We start from the raw sequence: 19,281 nt of genomic DNA, 5'->3' as shown, positions 1-19,281 counted from the left end.
ATGCTTCTGACTCATGAACTCTCGTTACGGCAGCTCAGTAGAGGTTTCAAAATAAAAGTCCCTTTTATATTGCCAGTTAAACCAATTGAAAATTACAAAATAAAATCCAAATAAATGACAACAGTTACACTCCCACCAAATCACACCAATTTTAAATGCGGGATTTCTCTACACACAACAGTTGTTGCAATGAACTCTTCAAACATTCAATTGAACATTTCCTATTACATTACATTTATAATGGAATGTCAGGCTTAACATTAAACATCTTATTCTGCTTCAAGCAAAGTAACAAGCTTATGTACAGGTCTTTCAAGAAAAACTGTCTTTGTTGTGGATTTACCCTTATCATCAAATGTGGTGTCACTAACCAACAATCTGACCTTTCTCACCCTATCATCTGACCCTGGATAAACATCTGTTATTCTGGCCAGCTTCCATTCACTGCGTGGTGCCTGATCATCTTGTAAAAGCACAATGTCATTCACTTTCAGATTTCTTCTATTCTTTTGCCACTTTTGTCTTGGTTGTAAACTCAATAGGTATTCCTTTTTCCATCGAATCCAAAATTCGTTGGCCAAATATTGAACTCGACGCCACCTTTTTTGAAGATACAAATCTTCTCTCACAAACTGTCCAGGTGGAGGAAGAATGATGGTTGACTTCATGGTGAGGATGTGGTTTGGAGTCAAAGGTTCAGGTGCGGATGGGTCATTCAAGTGTTCAGCAGTGAGTGGTCTGCTATTAACGATTGCCATCACCTCATATAAGAATGTTCTTAATGAGGAGCTGTCAAGTCTTTGTGCTGATTGGTCGAGAATAGCAGTAAGAACACTCCTTACAGTTCTAATTGGTCTCTCCCAGATGCCGCCCATATGACTTGCCGCTGGAGGATTCATTAGAAATTCACATCCTAAAGCCTTCACTCTATCTTCATCCATTCCCTTCATGAGTTCTGCAAACTCTCTCCTTGCGCCAATGAAATTGGTGCCTTGGTCACTTCGTAGCTGACGAACGTTTCCTCTTATAGCAATGAACGCTCTCAGAGCATTGATAAATGCATCAGTCGTCATGTCATCAAGCATTTCGATGTGTATGGCTCTTGAACATAGACAAGTAAGTAAGAGACCATATCTTTTAACATCTTTTCTTCCATCTTTAACATAGATCGGACCAAAACAGTCTATGCCGGCGTAGGTGAATGGCGGAGTCGTTTCCATTCTATCTTGAGGTAAGTCACCCATTTTTTGTTCTTCAGTATGTCTTCTGTACTTTCGACACTTGACACATTTGAAAATGTGCGACGACACTGCGCTGCTGCATCCTAGGATCCACCATCCATTAGCTCGCAGTTCGTTTACCGTCATTCCACGTCCCTGGTGATGAACCTTTTCATGAAAGTGCTTCATAAGCAAGTCTGATATGTGACTGCTTTTGGGTAGTATCGCTGGATGCTTAACATGTGGGTGTAACGAGGCTTGACTTAGGCGTCCTCCCACTCTTAAGATACCCTCTTCATCCAAAATTGGACTTAACTTATACAGAGTGCTATGTTTTGTCTTGGCAACAACCTTCCTTGTTTTCAAACTCGTTATCTCATCTGAGAACACTTCTTCTTGAACTAGTTTAGTAATAGCAATCTCTGCTTCTTTCCTCTCTTCTAAACTTGTGCTTTCGTTGGTTCTTTGCTTTACACCTTTGTGTTCATTGACTCGTCGTTTCAATCTGGCGACTGCTTGTACTACCCTTGACCAATCAGAGAACTTCTCAAGGCGGTCGACTAATGATCTGTCCTCCCTTGCCTTAGTGTTGAACACAACAGCCTTGCGGAGTTCAGGATCATCTTCCTTAACTTCTCCCACCTTGCACTCTCTGTCAGGTAGTTCCTTTTGCCAAAGAAACTTCGGTCCGGAGAACCAATTGGAAGTCTTGAGTTGCTTTGCAGTTAACCCACGAGAGGCATGGTCTGCCGGGTTGTCTTCGGATGCAACATAGGCCCATTGTTCAGGCTTTGTGCTTGACTTGATTCTCTGTATCCGGTTAGCTACAAACACTTGAAATCTCTTGGCGTCGTTATTTATGTAGCCAAGAACGACTGTGGAATCTGTCCAAAAAGTATTCTTGGAGGTCTTGGATTTCCAGTTCATTATGGAGCATGTCACTGGTTCTGACTGCAACTACCGCCGCTGAAAGTTCCAGTCTTGGTATTGTTGTAACTTTGGTCGGCGAAACTCTTGCCTTTCCCATTACTAGACAACAATGAACTTCATTAGATTCACTAACAGCTCGCAGGTAAGTGCATTCACCATATCCAGAAACACTTGCATCGGAAAAATGGTGAAGCTCATACCCTTTGACATTGCCGAAACTTGAAGGTAAGTAGCATCTTTGAATCTCTATTTCAGCTAGATTGGGTAGGTCTCTGATCCAGGACTCCCACTGAGGTCTTAAGTTTTCCGGAAGTTCCTCATCCCAGCCAATCTTCTCTTTGCACATTTGTTGGAGTATTTGTTTCCCTAGAAGGACGAAAGGTGCCATAAATCCTAATGGATCGTACATCGAGGCTACGGTAGAGAGCACACCTCTTCTTGTTAGTGGGTTGGACTTGACTTGAACCCGAAACTTGAATGAATCACACGTGATGCACCACTCTACTCCAAGCACCCTCTCCATATGTGGTAGGCTTAAGGCCATATCTTGTTCTTTGATAGTGGCGCGTTCCTCTTCTGGGATGGATGCCATCACATTGCTGTTATTGGAAACAAACTTGTGGAGTTTTAACTTGCCAGTGCAACAAAGTTCTCTTGATTCTTTGACAAGCTGGATGGCTTCCTTCTCTGTTTGGACACTTGCCAGACCATCGTCTACATAGAAATTCCTCTGAATGAAGCGTATCGTATCTTCGCTGTATTGATCTTGCCCTTGTGCCGCCAGATGTTTCAGGCCGAAGTTGGCGCAACCAGGAGACGAAGACGCTCCAAACAGGTGGACCTTCATTCTGTAGATTGATGGTGTGGTTTCCAGATTCCCATTCTCCCACCAAAGGAATCGTAGATAATCTTGGTCTTCTCTTTTCACATGAAACTGATGAAACATCCTTTCGATGTCACACATCACTGCAATAGAGCCCTTTCTGAATCTGCACAGGACACCCACCAATGTATTTGTCAGGTCAGGTCCAGTGAGCAGATAGTCATTAAGAGATGTTTCTTGAAACTTGGCAGAACAGTCAAACACCACACGTATCTTTCCGGGTTTTTGTGGATGATAAACTCCATGGTGTGGAATATACCATGCCGGACTGTTGTCAAGCTCTTCCACGGGGACCTTCTCTGCATCACCACGTGAAATGATGTCATCCATAAAGTTGACATAGTCCTTGTAGTATGTTTCGTTCTTCTTTAGCCTCTTTTCAAGACAGTTAAGGCGATGTACTGCGCATATCCTATTGTTCGGAAGTTTTGGTCTTTCCTCTTTGAACGGCAATGGCATTTCGAAATGACCATTGTCCTTTTGGGTTATGCCTTCTCTCATCTTTGACAGGAACTTGAGGTCATCTTGAGACACAGGATCCTCTTCTCCAGCTCTTTCTGAGAAGTCTGATTCAAGGACCTTTAAGATGTCTAAAGGGGTAATTTCTTTGACTTTGGATCTGTTCACATAGTGCACTTCTGTTTTAAGATTGAACGAGGGCTCAACACCTGGTGTCACTTGTCTCACTACTATACGATGGCTGATTCCGAAAGCATCTCCATAGTCTACACAAGGATTCCCATGGCCGACAATACTCCATCCAAGATCAGTCCGCTGTGCATAGGGCTGATTTTCTTTGCCTGACACAACTTCTCGTGGCAATAGGGCTTGAGAGCAGTTGTAACCAATGAGCAGTCCTACTTGACAATCTTGCAAAGGTGCTATATTTTCTTGGAGGTGCTCTAGATGGGACCAAGCCTTTGCAGTGTCATGGTATGTGAGTTTTGTTGGCGGGAATAAATTCACGAGTGTAGGTTGGTGGTAAAGAGATCTTCTTACCAGAGTAAAAGCCACGGACTTGTAAGTTGTTCACTCTTTGAGAGCTCACTACTGTAGTTCTTGAGGTCATAGTAGAGAGTTTCAACTTGACATGCTCTTTGTTGGCCTCCAAAGCTTCAACTACTTCACTTAGAACGAATGTTGTGTCACTTTGAGAATCCAAGAGAGCATATACAAGGACTTCTTGCGCTGGCTGAGTTGCAGATGAAAGCCAAACAGGAATTATTGCAGAGGTCTGTGTATTAACTTCATCAAGGATTACTCGATTTGAAGTAGCAACTGTGACGATTTCTTTATGTTGTGTTGCTTGAGGTTTTTCTTTGTTCTTTTCTTGACTTGTATTTGATTTCTCTTGACTTTGGTTTTGTTTGGATCTTGGTAGTTTGTGTTCTTCCTTGTCTCTATCTTCATGCAAACAAGTAGGATGTCGCTTGTGGCATGTGTCGCAAACACTCCTATTGTTGCAGCTTTTTGAGAGGTGGCCAGACTTAAGGCAACCAAAGCATAGCTTTTCAGCTTGAACAAATTTCACTCTGTCTGTGACTAAATTCTCCACAAACTTCCTGCACTTGTGCAAAGCATGTCCAGTCTTCTTACAGAAAATGCATGTTTTGACAGTCTCTTCATTAGAACTTGTGGTCAGTGTCTTTGCTTTAACATTCTGATGTTTTTGGTATTTCGGTTTGTCAGTTTCACCTTGCTTTAGTGACTGCAATGATGTAACTGGATTGCAAGCAATTTTCGCTTCTTTTGTCAAGAATTTCACAAACTGGCTGAAGGAGGGGAACTGGCCGGTCTGTTCTGCTTCAATGACTTTCCTGTTCCATCTCGCAGTTAGCCAATCTGGTAACTTTGAAAGAATCTTTCTATTTTCATTACAGTCATTCAAGATCTGCAATGCCTTGATGTGGACCATGGCAGCCTCACAACTACGGAGAAAATCGACGAACTCTCTGAGCTCGAAGCTGTCTTTAGATCCCATCTTGGGCCACGCTTGGAGTTTGTCTCTGTATGCCTTTGAAATTGTAAATGGGTTTCCATATCTCTCTTCCAAAATCTTCCATGCAGCAACATAGGCAGATTCGGTTCCAAGTAGGAAATAGCCATCAAGTCCAGTCTTAGCTTGTCCACTTACGTATTTACGCAGATAGTATATCTTCTCTTTGTCTTGAATATTTTTTTGGTCAATGAGCGTTTCAAATGAGAGTTTCCAGTCGCTGTACTTCAATGGATCCCCACTGAATATTGAAGGCTCAGGAACAGGGATTCTGTTGGCACTCAAAGCATCTGCCAGTAACTTGACAAGCTCTGCTGTACTTTCATGTGAGGAGGTGGTCACAACTTGTGGGACAGGAGATAAAACCGAGGGCAGACGGCTTATGGGGCCAAGCAGCTGGTTTCCTGCTACCGTGTCATGACTTAGTAGGTCTTTAGGCTCTTCCTTTATGGCCAACCCCTGATCATACACCTGCATTCTTGCCTGCGCTGCATTGAGCTCCTTCACCGCTTCCAAATGCTTTATCTTTCTTCGTTTTTCCTCCAGAGTCCTTTGAAGAACGGCGTGTTCTTCCTCTAGTTGAGCTTTCATTTCAGCTTCCTCCTCCTCTTTCTTTATTCTTCTCTTCACCTCTTCTGCTTCTTGTTCTAAACGGCGCTTTACAACTGCTGCCTCTTGAGCAGCTATCTTCCTTTTAGCTTCCGCTTCTAGGCGCTGTATTTCCAATTGCTCTCTTTCTTGTTCTTGCAACACTTTCAGAACAGCTTGGCTTGCAGCAGCGTCAGCAGCAGCTTCTTGCCGTTTCACAGAGGACTTGCTTGATTGCTCCGATGCAGCTTTCAAGATCGAGGAGACCGAACCAACTTCACTTTTCTTTGAGTTCCAAAGAGAACCTGCTTCAGGCCAATCATGCTGTTCTTCTACTGGAATCTTTCCACTCAGACGACTTGAGGCTCTAGAAACAATAAAGTTTGAAATCTCTACACACAGATCCACTCTTCTGCGTGTGTCTTGGTCTGGAGTTGAAAGACTACGCAGTTCTTCATATACTCGCTGGACATCTGCAGAAAGACCTCTGACATCACCAATAATGTCATTAAGAAGAGTATCTGATAAAGGTGCTGATGATTGTGATAATGGCTGTTTAGAGAATTTAACTTGTGTTCTCCATTTGCTGTAAATATAGTTGAACCTTTGTTGAAGTGCTTTAATTTTGTTGTCTTGCATTTCTTGACCCTTCTCTGTTAGAGTGCGGATTCGTTCACCACGTCTTGGATGCTCTACGTCCTCTTGCTGGACTTCAGTGTCACCCACTTGAGCTTCTGAAGAGTCTTCATTTGCATCATCCTTAACACTGTCCCTTCCCTGAGCTATAGACTCACTAGACTCAGCCATAATTGACAGCTTTCTTAAACTGACTACATAAATGAAAATGTACTGTATATGTAAACTTCAAAAACAGAAAAGGTAAATAACCTTAGCATCAACTGCTATCACTTACTCAAATATAAATGACTCTTAAATGTAAGTGTATACGTTTAAACTTGAAATTAATATAAGCTATATTGTCAATAGCAATACTTCACTGTTCCTCAAAAGGCACTTAGAAACTTGAAATGTATTAAATTAGAATGTCTGTTCACTAACAGATCTGGAGAACTCAAATGTGACGTTCCACGGCAAAACCAGTCGCTTGTCGCAACAGGTGTTTCTGAGAAAAATGGCCATTTATGTCACTTGTGCTAAAATCGTGGATTTTTTTTTGTAAGTGTTTTGAAACAGTGGGAGGTCTACACTGTACGGCCGTGAATACATTTCGCCGAAAAACTGACCTTTTGTAGTCTAAAAACGTGAGTTTGTTGAGGTGAGAAAGTTAGAGGAAGCAGGAAGTTAGAGGCGTCTCGTTTTTTGCCGCTTTACGGTAAATGCACTCATCGACAACCACCAAGCCATCCGCGTGCTGTGTCGTTGATACAAGTACCGTAAATCTTGGAATAGCGGTGACCTTACAAAGCGTTCGTGAGTGTTGAGCCGACGGTTAACTTCAAAGGCAGATTTCTCCGTTTTTCTATTGGCATGACAGGATGAACTCAACTCCTTTGAATGTTTATATTTCAGTAATATGACGTTCAATTCATTAGATATAGGTATCGTTTTGAAGGTTGATTATGCCCCTTCCTGAAAACGTAATAACTTTGATTTTGAAAATTTGGACATTGTGACTGATTTCGCCGTGGAAGGTCACAAATGTGATATGGCAAAAAGCCTTCACTTAATATTACCAAAACACACACTTTAAATTAGCATATAGCATTGAATGACAATTAACTAAATGGCAAGCTTCAGTTAAACCTTTGGCTAAGCAGAAATGTCGTAATTACCACACACAGCAAAACAATGAAATCAGCTTATCAGGAACATTTGTGACAACGTCTTATAAAGCTCTTCTTAGCCCACTCTTGTTAGTGTCCAAGTTCTCTATGGCTTTGCCTTGAAATGTTGCCTTTTCAGTCCGTGTATGTGTGTTTAAACTATGTGTAGCAAGTGCGTGCTTTCCACTCATCTGCCAGTCCTTCGACGACCGTTCACACCGTAACGCTAGCCACCACGTTGAGATAGCTTGCTAGTTCTTCGGCTTGCTGATTCACCCACTTGCGTCGATGAACAGTCCGAGTTTTCACTGTAACTCCCTCTCAAGCACGGCAAACACAAGTGGTTTCCTTTACTGGTTTATTGAAGTCTTCTCTCCAAGTCAAAACCGTGAAAACTGATAATACACAGTATTAAACACATAAACTCATGTTAGCTTATTAGCCATGAAATAATACATAAGGAAAGTAAAATACAGACAGACAAATTACCTCGTTGGCTGCATGCTACGAAAGGAAATCATCTTGACGCCTTTATATCTTCATTATCTCTTAATTTACTTCTCAACATGTAATACTCTCGTTCGTTTAACTATCACACTTGCCAGCAACACATACGGTGCCTGCATGCTTCTGACTCATGAACTCTCGTTACGGCAGCTCAGTAGAGGTTTCAAAATAAAAGTCCCTTTTATATTGCCAGTTAAACCAATGGAAAATTACAAAATAAAATCCAAATAAATGACAACAGTTACAAGTGCCATGGCCCACCTTCAAAGGATAAAAGCCAGTCCTCACAGAAATGAATGGTGGACTCCTCAAGCTCTCTCTTATTACTTCCCTCTTGGCTCCACAATGTTCTGAATAATGACCTTAAGCTGTGTCCTCTTGTCAATTTCTCACCAATGCTGGTGAACACTGGGAGGAACTGCCTTCAGAAGGACTCTGTCGGCTGTCAAAAGTTGCCACAGGCATCCATGGCAACCTTGTACTGGTATATCATGTTAGCAACATAGCTTGCTTATTAGTTATTGTTTAAAGCAACACTAAAGCACTTTTCCTCTGTTGTACGTGTAATGGGTTGAAATGAGTGTCTGTGCCTTTAAGTCAACCCACCACATCGGTGCTACACCGGATGCCGGCTGAGTAGTAATTAGGAAGAGGTCGTATGGCTGCTTTAAAAGTTCAGTATCCGACATGGCCTGGGAAGCGGCAGAACTAGGTTGGGATCGTTGGTCTAGTTTGTGCTCTCGGTTGCTCCTTCTCATTTTGTGCTCCTGTTTGTAGCAGCTTGTGGATATCCGTGGTTTTCCGCAGAAGGTATGTCCGTTTCTTTTTAGTACAATTTGTATTATGTGATCAGACGGTTTTTAACTTTCCCTTTGTAATAGGGATCCATTGTCGGGAGTGGTGCTTCGGGAGTTTTGCGCGATTGTTTTGCTGTGACTCCGCTAGCGGTTTGTGAGTTAAGGAGTGTGGGGGTTTTGTCATTTGCTGGTACGTAGCCGCCCTATTATCTAGCTCCCATAGCAATTGTAGGCTATTATGTTTACCTCTGCACTATCCACATTAGACAGGTTTGGTGGTCATCCAGCTCCGTACGTGCCCATTATCAAGGGGAAACCCAGTTCATCAGCTGTTGCGGTATGTAGCTACTTTGATAATCATGTATTGGATTATAGTTTTGTACTAGTAGTATTAACATTCTTATCCACTTCACACTCTCGGCAGGTTGTGCGCTGGCTGCTTCAATTGGCGCTGATTTCTATCACCAGCTAATACTTGTGCTGCTGTTTTGTCTCTCTGACTTTTATGTTTGAGTTCGCCTGCTGCCCGTCCGCGACGTGGTGCCATAGCGTGTGTGCTGACAGGCATCTCACGGTAATTCATTGTCTGTGTGTGCATGTGGGCCTGTGAACCTGTGTTTTTCCAGCGTAGCGTTCACCCGGGTGGTTGTGTGTGTGTCCAGAGTTCCACGTGTGGTCTTGCTGACCCCCCATACCAGATAGCCTGCCTCCCCTGGGTAAGCCCCACTTCACATAACTTTCTGGTTCTGCTATGTGAGTCGTGTTGGTAATCATCCATACTGTGTATTTTCTCTTGTGCAGAATAAACTGACCATCTGCTTAATTCTAAAGCCATTGCCTTTCTGACAATTATGTGCTCTTGGAGAACAATAAAAACAAGTATTTATTGATTTATAGAATTCTGTCTCTGTCTCATAATTGGAACGAACCTGTGTGCTTTTCAATCTGAAGTGGTTCCTGGCCGTATTGGAGCCAATCTTTGTAGTCGACACCAAAAAATACCAACTTTACCCCCGCCATGCTACATTTTGACGTAGTGTCGGCAGGATTTGCATAAGAACAGAGACGGATATTCTATTGTTGTGTTTTTTTATTTTTTTCTGTATATGTTGCTGATCTAACTCGTGTATGTTTGTTCATAACTGAATGATTGGTTCCTAGAGACAAAACAGCAGCCAGTATTCGGAAACAACCCACCCAGAACTGCGGTCCCAGTCAAGCGTTTGGTCTCCGGCCACCTGTTGTGAGTGTAATTTGATTAATTTGCCTTTAACAGTAGTAGTGTGTAGCTATAATGAGTGAAATGCAACAGCTTAGGGACATGGTAGCTCAGTTAACATCTGAGAATGAGCGTCTCCAAAGAGGTAACTCTTCAGGGGAGCCCTCTGACCCTGTTCGACCTAATATACTGTACAGACAGAGCGAATTGTGTTCATTCCTCGAGAGAAAAAGTGCCCGTTCTTTAGAGGCAGCTTGGGCATGGGCATAGATGAATGGATAGAGGAGGCTCAGGCATGCATGCGGGCTCGCCACTTGTCTCCTGCAGATCAAGCATTTTTTCTGTTTGATCACTTGGAGGGCGAAGCCAAAGAAGAGATCAGATACCGACCTAGGGCAGAAAAAGAAGATCCAGATCAAATTATTGAAATATTGCAGGAGTTGTATGGTTGTCCGCAATCTTACGTAGCCCTACAAGAGGCTTTCTTTTCAAGGAAGCAGCAGGAGGGGGAATCTCTCCTGGAGTTTTCTATTGCTCTGATGAATTCTATGAAGAAAGTGAAAGCCCGTGCGCCCCAAGGTATTATTAATGCAGAAGTCTTACTACGTGACCAGTTTGTGGAGCATGTTTGTGACGGAGCTCTTCGTCGCGAACTTAAACAAATGCTTCGTCGCCAACCAACTGCCACCCTGATTGATGTCCGTAAAGAGGCTATAAGGTGGGAACGGGAGGGAATATCAGAGGCACCAAGGGCTCGTAGTTTCTCTCTCCCATCTGGTGGTGAGGGATCATTTCGGCTTACAGGGGCATCTTGTGCGGTAACTAGTGACATTAGGAGTGGTGGGCCACCAGGTTCTGAGTTAGAGGAGCTTAAGGAGATGTTGAAGCAACAACAGAGTCAAATAAACCAGCTTACTCGTAGCATGGCTGCACTACAAGAGCCTTTTAGGCGTAGCCGTTACCCCCGGGATGGAGCTGTTGTTTGCAGGCGATGTCAACAACCAGGTCATTATGCAAGGGAGTGTGAGGGTGAGAGGGTTGTTAGTCAACTGCAATCTGCCTCAAACAGTGCTCCACCTCCGTCTGATGTTAGGCCATTTCGTTCATCTAGGCCGTCGGAAAACTAGCACCCGCCGGACTGAGGAGTCACAGTCTGGGTGGGGTCTCGTCTGGCTCAGGACTAGCATTTGGGTCTTCTAGGGAAGTAGGGGGATTAATGTCCACTTGTCCACACCTCCTTGTTATGATGGGGGGGATTAAAGTTCCGTGTTTAGTAGACACAGGGTCGATGGTATCTACCATGGCCCAAAGTTTCTTTGTTGAGAACTTCAAACCATGGGGGCAGGAGCGTCTCCAGTCGTGTCAGTGGTTGCAGCTCCGTGCAGCAAACGGGCTTGACATTCCTTACCTAGGTTATTTAGAACTTGACGTGGAGCTCTGTGGTAAGACGGTACGTAACTGTGGCATCTTGGTCGTTAAAGATCCACCTGGTGGCATCCTTTCCAAGGTCCCTGGTGTCTTGGGTATGAATATAATTAGTAAGTGTTACCAGGAATTATTTGGCCAACATGGTTCCTCGCTGTTCGATCTGCCTTCTGTTTCTAGAGCACCAAGTCCAGTTGTTCAAGCTTTGCAACAATGCCACCAGGCTGTTATTCAGCCCACCCCAGAAGGAGTTGGCAGAGTAAATGTTCGTGGTCGGGGGCCTTGCCGGGTGCCCGGAGGCACAATCAAGGTAGTGGCGGCTACCTGTTCTGAGCAGTACTCAGGTCTTGATGTAGTGTTTGAACCCGTGGATTCTGGATTGCCAGGAGGGTTGCTGGTCTCTCCAGCGGTTGTACAGGTGACTCAGGGTACAGTGTATATACCAGTGGTCAATGTAGGCACAACTGATGTGATGCTCTATCCACGTACAAGACTGGGCCAAGTGAGTGACACGTCTATTGTCAGTCTGCCTAAAGGGGTTGTAGAGGTTCGATCCATCACAGCTATGTCTACTAGCCCATTGTCGGTACCAACGGCTATTGAGCATCAGATCAATGCCATAGATCTTTCCCCACTTACTCCCCCAGAGCAGGATCAGGTTCGTTCATTATTACTCAAATATTCATCTGTCTTCTCTGCGCATGAGGGAGATTTGGGTTGTACCACTTTAATTTCTCATGATATTCCTCTTTTGGATCAGGTCCCTGTCAAACAACGATATAGGCGCATACCACCCTCCGATTACGAAGCTGTTAAGGCCCATATAGACCAGCTTCTTCAGACACAGGTAATCAGAGAAAGCTGTAGTCCCTACGCTTCCCCTATAGTCCTTGTAAAGAAAAAGGATGGTAGCCTTAGGATGTGCGTAGACTATCGGCAGCTGAACACCAAAACGCGGAAGGATGCGTTCCCGTTACCTCGTATCGAGGAGTCTCTAGACATGCTGTCCGGTGCCCGCTGGTTCTCTACAATGGACTTGGCCAGCGGGTACAATCAGGTCCCTATGACTGAGTCGGACAAGGCCAAAACGGCATTCTGTACGCCATTTGGACTATTTGAATGGAACAGAATGCCATTTGGCCTATGTAACGCCCCTAGCACTTTTCAGAGACTCATGCAACGCATGTTTGGTGATCAACAGTGCCATTCTGTCCTACTGTACCTTGATGATATAGTAGTCTTCTCCTCTACTGTAACACAGCATCTTCAGAGACTAGAAATGGTGCTGACACGTCTACACACTGAGGGCCTAAAGGCCAAATTGGAGAAATGCGCGTTCTTTAAGCCTGAGGTGCGTTATTTGGGACATATCATTTCCTGGCAAGGGGTGGCGACTGACCCGAGTAAAGTTGATGCGGTGGCGAGTTGGCGCCGGCCCACCAATGTGTCTGAGCTTCGCTCCTTCCTCGGCTTTGCGAGCTATTACCGGCGCTTTGTAGAGGGCTTTGCCAAGTGGGCTGCTCCCCTGCATAGGCTAGTGGCTGAGGTGGGGGGTAGTAAGTCCAGGAGGGCATCTAGACAGGGTTTGCTGGAGGCTTGGTCAGAGGAATGTGAGTGCAGCTTTGAAAGGTTAAAACAACAATTGGTCTCTGCACCTGTTCTTGCATATGCAGACTTTTCTCGTCCTTTCATACTGGAGGTGGATGCAAGCCATAGTGGTTTGGGGGCGGTCCTTTCCCAGGAACAGGACGGGAAGGTTCGACCTGTTGCTTATGCAAGCAGAGGACTAAGGCCCACTGAGCGCAACATGAGTAACTATAGCTCAATGAAACTCGAGTTTTTGGCGCTCAAGTGGGCTATTACAGAGAAATTCCGCGAGTACCTGCTTGGAAATAAGTGCCTTGTTTATACGGACAACAACCCACTTAGCCACCTTTCCTCTGCCAAGCTAGGCGCCGTTGAACATCGGTGGGCAGCACAATTAGCGTCATTTGATTTTGAACTGAAATATCGTTCAGGGAAGTCGAACCGCAATGCGGACGCTCTCTCAAGGCAATACCTATCCGAACCAAGGGAGGTCCATGACATGGTCCCTGGAACTCCGCTTCCCAACCTCTTGCAGCAAGCATCAGCTCCTGAAACTAGCATTCAGGCAACGCAGCTGATGATTTCTGTCTTGCCGTCTCACACTTCCACTGATTTGTGCTCCTTACAGGCGGCTGACCCAATAATCCGGGAGGCTTTGGTGTTCTGGAAGGGTCAGAAACGTCCCACTCGGGCTGAAAGGGAACATCTCTCTCCAGCTGCCCTGACGTTGTTGCGTCAGTGGGATCGTCTAATAGTCCAGATGGAGGTGAGGAGTTTCGCCAGCTCGTTCTTCCCACCTCCTTACAGCCGGAAGTCCTGCACCAGCTTCATCAACAGCATGGCCACCAAGGTGTTAACCGAACTTTGGAGTTAGTGCGTCAGCGATGTTACTGGCCTGGGATGTTTTCTAAGGTACAGCAGTGGTGTGAGGAATGTCCCAGGTGCCAGGTGGCGAAGGCTTCTCGGCCTCTGGCCACAAGTTTTATGGGCCACCTCTTAGCCTTACGGCCAAATGAGATTGTAGCTGTAGACTTTACAACCCTTGAACCAACAAGGAGTGGGGTAGAGAGTGTACTGGTTATAACTGACGTATTTAGCAAGTACTCTATTGCTATACCTACCCGTGATCAGCGGGCTCCAACAGTGGCTCATGTTCTGGTAACAGAATGGTTTTATCGGTTTGGAATTCCTAATCGTGTTCACTCTGACCAAGGGCGGTGTTTTGAAAGTACCCTTATTCAACAGCTCTGTGGCATGTATGGCATTGAAAAGTCCCGCACCACGCCCTACCATCCAGCTGGCAATGGTCAGTGTGAGCGGTTTAACCGCACACTTCACAACCTACTACGGACCATGCCAGCTGCCAGGAAGAGGGATTGGGCAGCTTGCTTACCCCAATTAGTGTTTTGTTATAACACCACCCCCCACCAGACTACTGGCGAGTCCCCCCACTTACTCATGTTTGGGCAAGAACCTCAGTTGCCAGTAGACTTTCTTTTGGGCAGAGTTCGTGCACCAGTGCCAGGGAAAGTGTGTGACTGGGTCCAGGAGCACCAAGCTCGACTACAGGTTGTTTTTGATGGGGCAAGAGAGCGGTTGGCAGCTGCTGCAGCATATCGCAAAGAAAAGCATGACCGTCGGGTTCGGGACTTGCCGTTAGCAGAGGGACAACTAGTTTATGTGCGTGACCTAGGTGTGCGGGGCCGCCATAAAATTCACGATCTATGGAGTTCAGTTGTTCACATTGTCCTGAATGCTCCACCTGATGGGGGTGCCGTTTACACCATTGCACCCGAAGGGGATTTGAGTAAGGTAAAACGGGTCCATCGTAGTATGTTAAAAGGTCTTGTGGGGGAGAAGCCAGCGTTAAACCAACTACCGGTTACCCCTGTGGGTGAAGTGTCACCTGATTGTGGGGAGTTATCCAGTGATGAGGAACTGTGGGTTGGAGAGTCAGCGTTGGTACCTCTCCCGAGCCCTCAAACTTTTACACACTTTGACGCACCTCCGTTGCAGTTGCCGGGAGACTTACCAAACGTTGATGGCCTAGACGCAGCTCCCTGTGAGCTACCTTCTGCATCATTGGTGGTACTACAGACTGGGGGCCTACCAAGCACTGCTGACCAGCCAGTGCGCCGAACTCCACGACCAGCTGCTGGCCAACACTCAAACCCTCACCGGCTACCACGAACAGTTCTGTAGAAGGAGTTGGGAATTGTAGGTTCCCTTTGTACCGGTATGGGACCCCGCCATTTCTTTTGCCATTGACTTGACATCCGCTCTGGTTCCCAAGCTCCTCTTACCTTAGAGGATGGAGAGGAGTTGAGTGTCTTCTAGCCCTTATCGTCGGGCCGACGATAAAAAGAGCGGGGGGTAAAGTGTAATGGGTTGAAATGAGTGTCTGTGCCTTTAAGTCAACCCACCACATCGGTGCTACACCGGATGCCGGCTGAGTAGTAATTAGGAAGAGGTCGTATGGCTGCTTTAAAAGTTCAGTATCCGACATGGCCTGGGAAGCGGCAGAACTAGGTTGGGATCGTTGGTCTAGTTTGTGCTCTCGGTTGCTCCTTCTCATTTTGTGCTCCTGTTTGTAGCAGCTTGTGGATATCCGTGGTTTTCCGCAGAAGGTATGTCCGTTTCTTTTTAGTACAATTTGTATTATGTGATCAGACGGTTTTTAACTTTCCCTTTGTAATAGGGATCCATTGTCGGGAGTGGTGCTTCGGGAGTTTTGCGCGATTGTTTTGCTGTGACTCCGCTAGCGGTTTGTGAGTTAAGGAGTGTGGGGGTTTTGTCATTTGCTGGTACGTAGCCGCCCTATTATCTAGCTCCCATAGCAATTGTAGGCTATTATGTTTACCTCTGCACTATCCACATTAGACAGGTTTGGTGGTCATCCAGCTCCGTACGTGCCCATTATCAAGGGGAAACCCAGTTCATCAGCTGTTGCGGTATGTAGCTACTTTGATAATCATGTATTGGATTATAGTTTTGTACTAGTAGTATTAACATTCTTATCCACTTCACACTCTCGGCAGGTTGTGCGCTGGCTGCTTCAATTGGCGCTGATTTCTATCACCAGCTAATACTTGTGCTGCTGTTTTGTCTCTCTGACTTTTATGTTTGAGTTCGCCTGCTGCCCGTCCGCGACGTGGTGCCATAGCGTGTGTGCTGACAGGCATCTCACGGTAATTTATTGTCTGTGTGTGCATGTGGGCCTGTGAACCTGTGTTTTTGTATTGGTTTATTCGTTTGTCTCTGTCTGCTGTGGACACTGTCAATACGTCTACGGGTCATTGGTGCTGCATTTTGTTTTGTTTGTTATTTGTTTCTTTTCTTTTGTATGATATCTTACCAGTGGCAAGTCCTTTCTGTTTGCATGGGCATGCTGTATTCGTCACGAAGCTTGCTGTGAGTTTGGGTAAGGCGCTTTTGGTGGCGCCTCTGAGTTTTGTATTGCAGTTTGTGTGTGGTATGTCTAATCTAACTACTATCCTCACTTTTTCTGTGTCATTGCCCAATTAGTCAGACGGTGAGAGCGTCTGTTAAATCTGTGTCTTGAACCATTGGTTTGATATTGTCTTTGTTTCATTGTTTTCTTTTGGTTACAGAAGTTGGGGTCTTTCCGCAGGGAGGCTGTCACCTGGTGGCGGGTGTCCCATGTTGCATGTGTGTTTCACTGTGTTTTCCAGCGTAGCGTTCACCCGGGTGGTTGTGTGTGTGTCCAGAGTTCCACGTGTGGTCTTGCTGACCCCCCATACCAGATAGCCTGCCTCCCCTGGGTAAGCCCCACTTCACATAACTTTCTGGTTCTGCTATGTGAGTCGTGTTGGTAATCATCCATACTGTGTATTTTCTCTTGTGCAGAATAAACTGACCATCTGCTTAATTCTAAAGCCATTGCCTTTCTGACAATTATGTGCTCTTGGAGAACAATAAAAACAAGTATTTATTGATTTATAGAATTCTGTCTCTGTCTCATAATTGCAACGAACCTGTGTGCTTTTCAATCTGAAGTGGTTCCTGGCCGTATTGGAGCCAATCTTTCTTTACTTAATTCCTGGGGGAGCCTAACTCCTCTAGGTGGCGTAGTCGACACCAAAAAATACCAACTTTACCCCCGCCATGCTACACACGCACACTATTTGTTTAAAATCATTGCTGTTAATCCTAACAGCATTCACATTAAATTAGCCACCTCATTACCTGTTCGATGTAGTGTCCGCTTAGCCTAGCCTAATACTCCTGTCAATTCAGACGCACATCATTTCACATACACAGTGGTTAATGCTGCGTGGGCCTGGGGTGCGTTTCCCGAAAGCATCGTAAGCCTACGATGATCGTAAAGTCCCTCTTATGGCCTGTGCAGACTACACAACTTTTTTGTCTTTCACGATTATCTTTTACGATTGACCATGTCAGACTAGGCGATCAGAGAACCACAAAATAATGCAGTGTCGTGGCCGCAAGAGTGGCCACATTACAAGATCATTTATCGTAGCCTTCTCGTCGTGTGTCGTCACAGTATCAGTGTCAACACGGGAGTCGTAGGAGATTCCCCAAAAAATCTAATGGCCTGTACGGACTACACGACTTTTTTGTCTTTCACGATTATCTTTTACGATTGACCATGTCAGACTAGGCGATCAGAGAACCACAAAATCATGCAGTGTCGTGGCCGCAAGAGTGGCCACATTACAAGATCATTTATCGCAGCCTTTTCGTCGTGTGTCGTCACAGTATCAGTGTCAACACGGGAGTCGTAGCCTAGGAGATTCCCCAAAAAATCGAACATGCTAGACTTTTGGTCGTAACGTCTTCGCGGGTCGTTGAACATGTCAGATTACAAGACGCTTCCTCCTTCGAACGTCTTTCCCGACTTTGAATATTCGGACCCGACAATGGAAATGTGTCGGCCACGACACAATCGTGGCAAAATCGGGCTGAAATCGTGTTGTCTGGCTATAACATGCTAGACTTTTGGTCGTAGGATAACGTCTTAGAATTTCGCAGACAATAAATCGCGGGTCGTTGAACATGTCAGATTACAAGACGCTTCCTCCTTCGAACGTCGTTCCCGACTTTGAATATTCGGACCCGACAATGGAAATGTGCCGGCCACGACACAATCGTGGCAAAATCGGGCTGAAATCGTGTAGTCTGCACAGGCCATTACGACCGTCTTAAGGTTTGCCGACTGTTTCCCGAAACCATCGTAGCTTAAGAGCATCGTGAAAACACTCATAGATCTACGAGTGATCCAGAGTTCTCGTTACTGCCTAGCGTATGCCTGTGGAGTCACCAGCAGGATATGCAGGGGGATTACACCTAAGAATATAATGATCCAACTTACGTTACCATTCTTTATTGTAAATTTACTTGTGATTATTCAGATTTTAGCGTGCAAAATAGCCTTCATTCAATGGACATAATATTATTAAAACCGGACAAGAATAGCCTACAAGTTATGAAAGGAGACGTTGCCAGAAAAGTTTGCCATTATCTTTTTGTGTAGCCTTTTATTTTGTATTTTTTATTAGGCTTATGAGGTAAAAACAGAGAAAGGAATATGATAGTCTGTTCTGCGTCAAAATCTAAGCCTATAGGCTATGTTATTTAAGCCTACACATTTCCTCATTTTCTCAACCTCTTTATTCAAACGTCGACTTAAGTGACACGTCGAAACATTATTGCACAGGCAGCACACCGTGCTCTCACAAGAAGGTTAGCAAAGAACTCGCATAAACGATGTAGGAGTAAGCTAGCCGAAGCCTAATATGTTACATATCTTCCAACAAACATAAAAATGGGGCAACAATCTAATGTTAAATAATAAAAAGTATACGTGTGGTATATGGCCTAGGCTAATTGGAATGCTTACATGCAGATGTCAAAGGTTTTCTATTTTCGTATTGATGTTAATTAATGTAGGCTATCCAAAGTTTAGACGGTGGCTTAGCTATGACGTGCAGTCACCTGACATCACCATCAAATTAGGGGATATTTCAGAACTTTTTATCGTGGACAGCTCCCTGTCCACGATATTTCAGAACTTTTATCGTGGACAGCTACCTGTATTTCTCCCATCTCAAGGCAAACTGAGGGAATGATGCACGACCATTCAAAAACATGACTGGTTTTCTAAAGATACCAAGCTTAATGCTAATCGGTGAAGTGTCCCTTTAAGAGCATAAGAGCAGTGCACCCGCGTTCACGCTACGAGCATGTTCGGGAAACAGTCGGCAAATCCTAACAATCGATCCTAAGATGAATCGTAGAAAACCCTCGTAAGAGTGTCTATCCATCGTTATCGGGAAACGCACCCCTGGTCCATAATGTAGAATT

The sequence above is a fragment of the Sardina pilchardus genome, chromosome 2 (genome assembly GCF_963854185.1).
Source record: "Sardina pilchardus chromosome 2, fSarPil1.1, whole genome shotgun sequence".
In the NCBI taxonomy this organism is placed as follows: domain Eukaryota; kingdom Metazoa; phylum Chordata; class Actinopteri; order Clupeiformes; family Clupeidae; genus Sardina; species Sardina pilchardus.
This window is presented reverse-complemented; position numbering follows the sequence as displayed.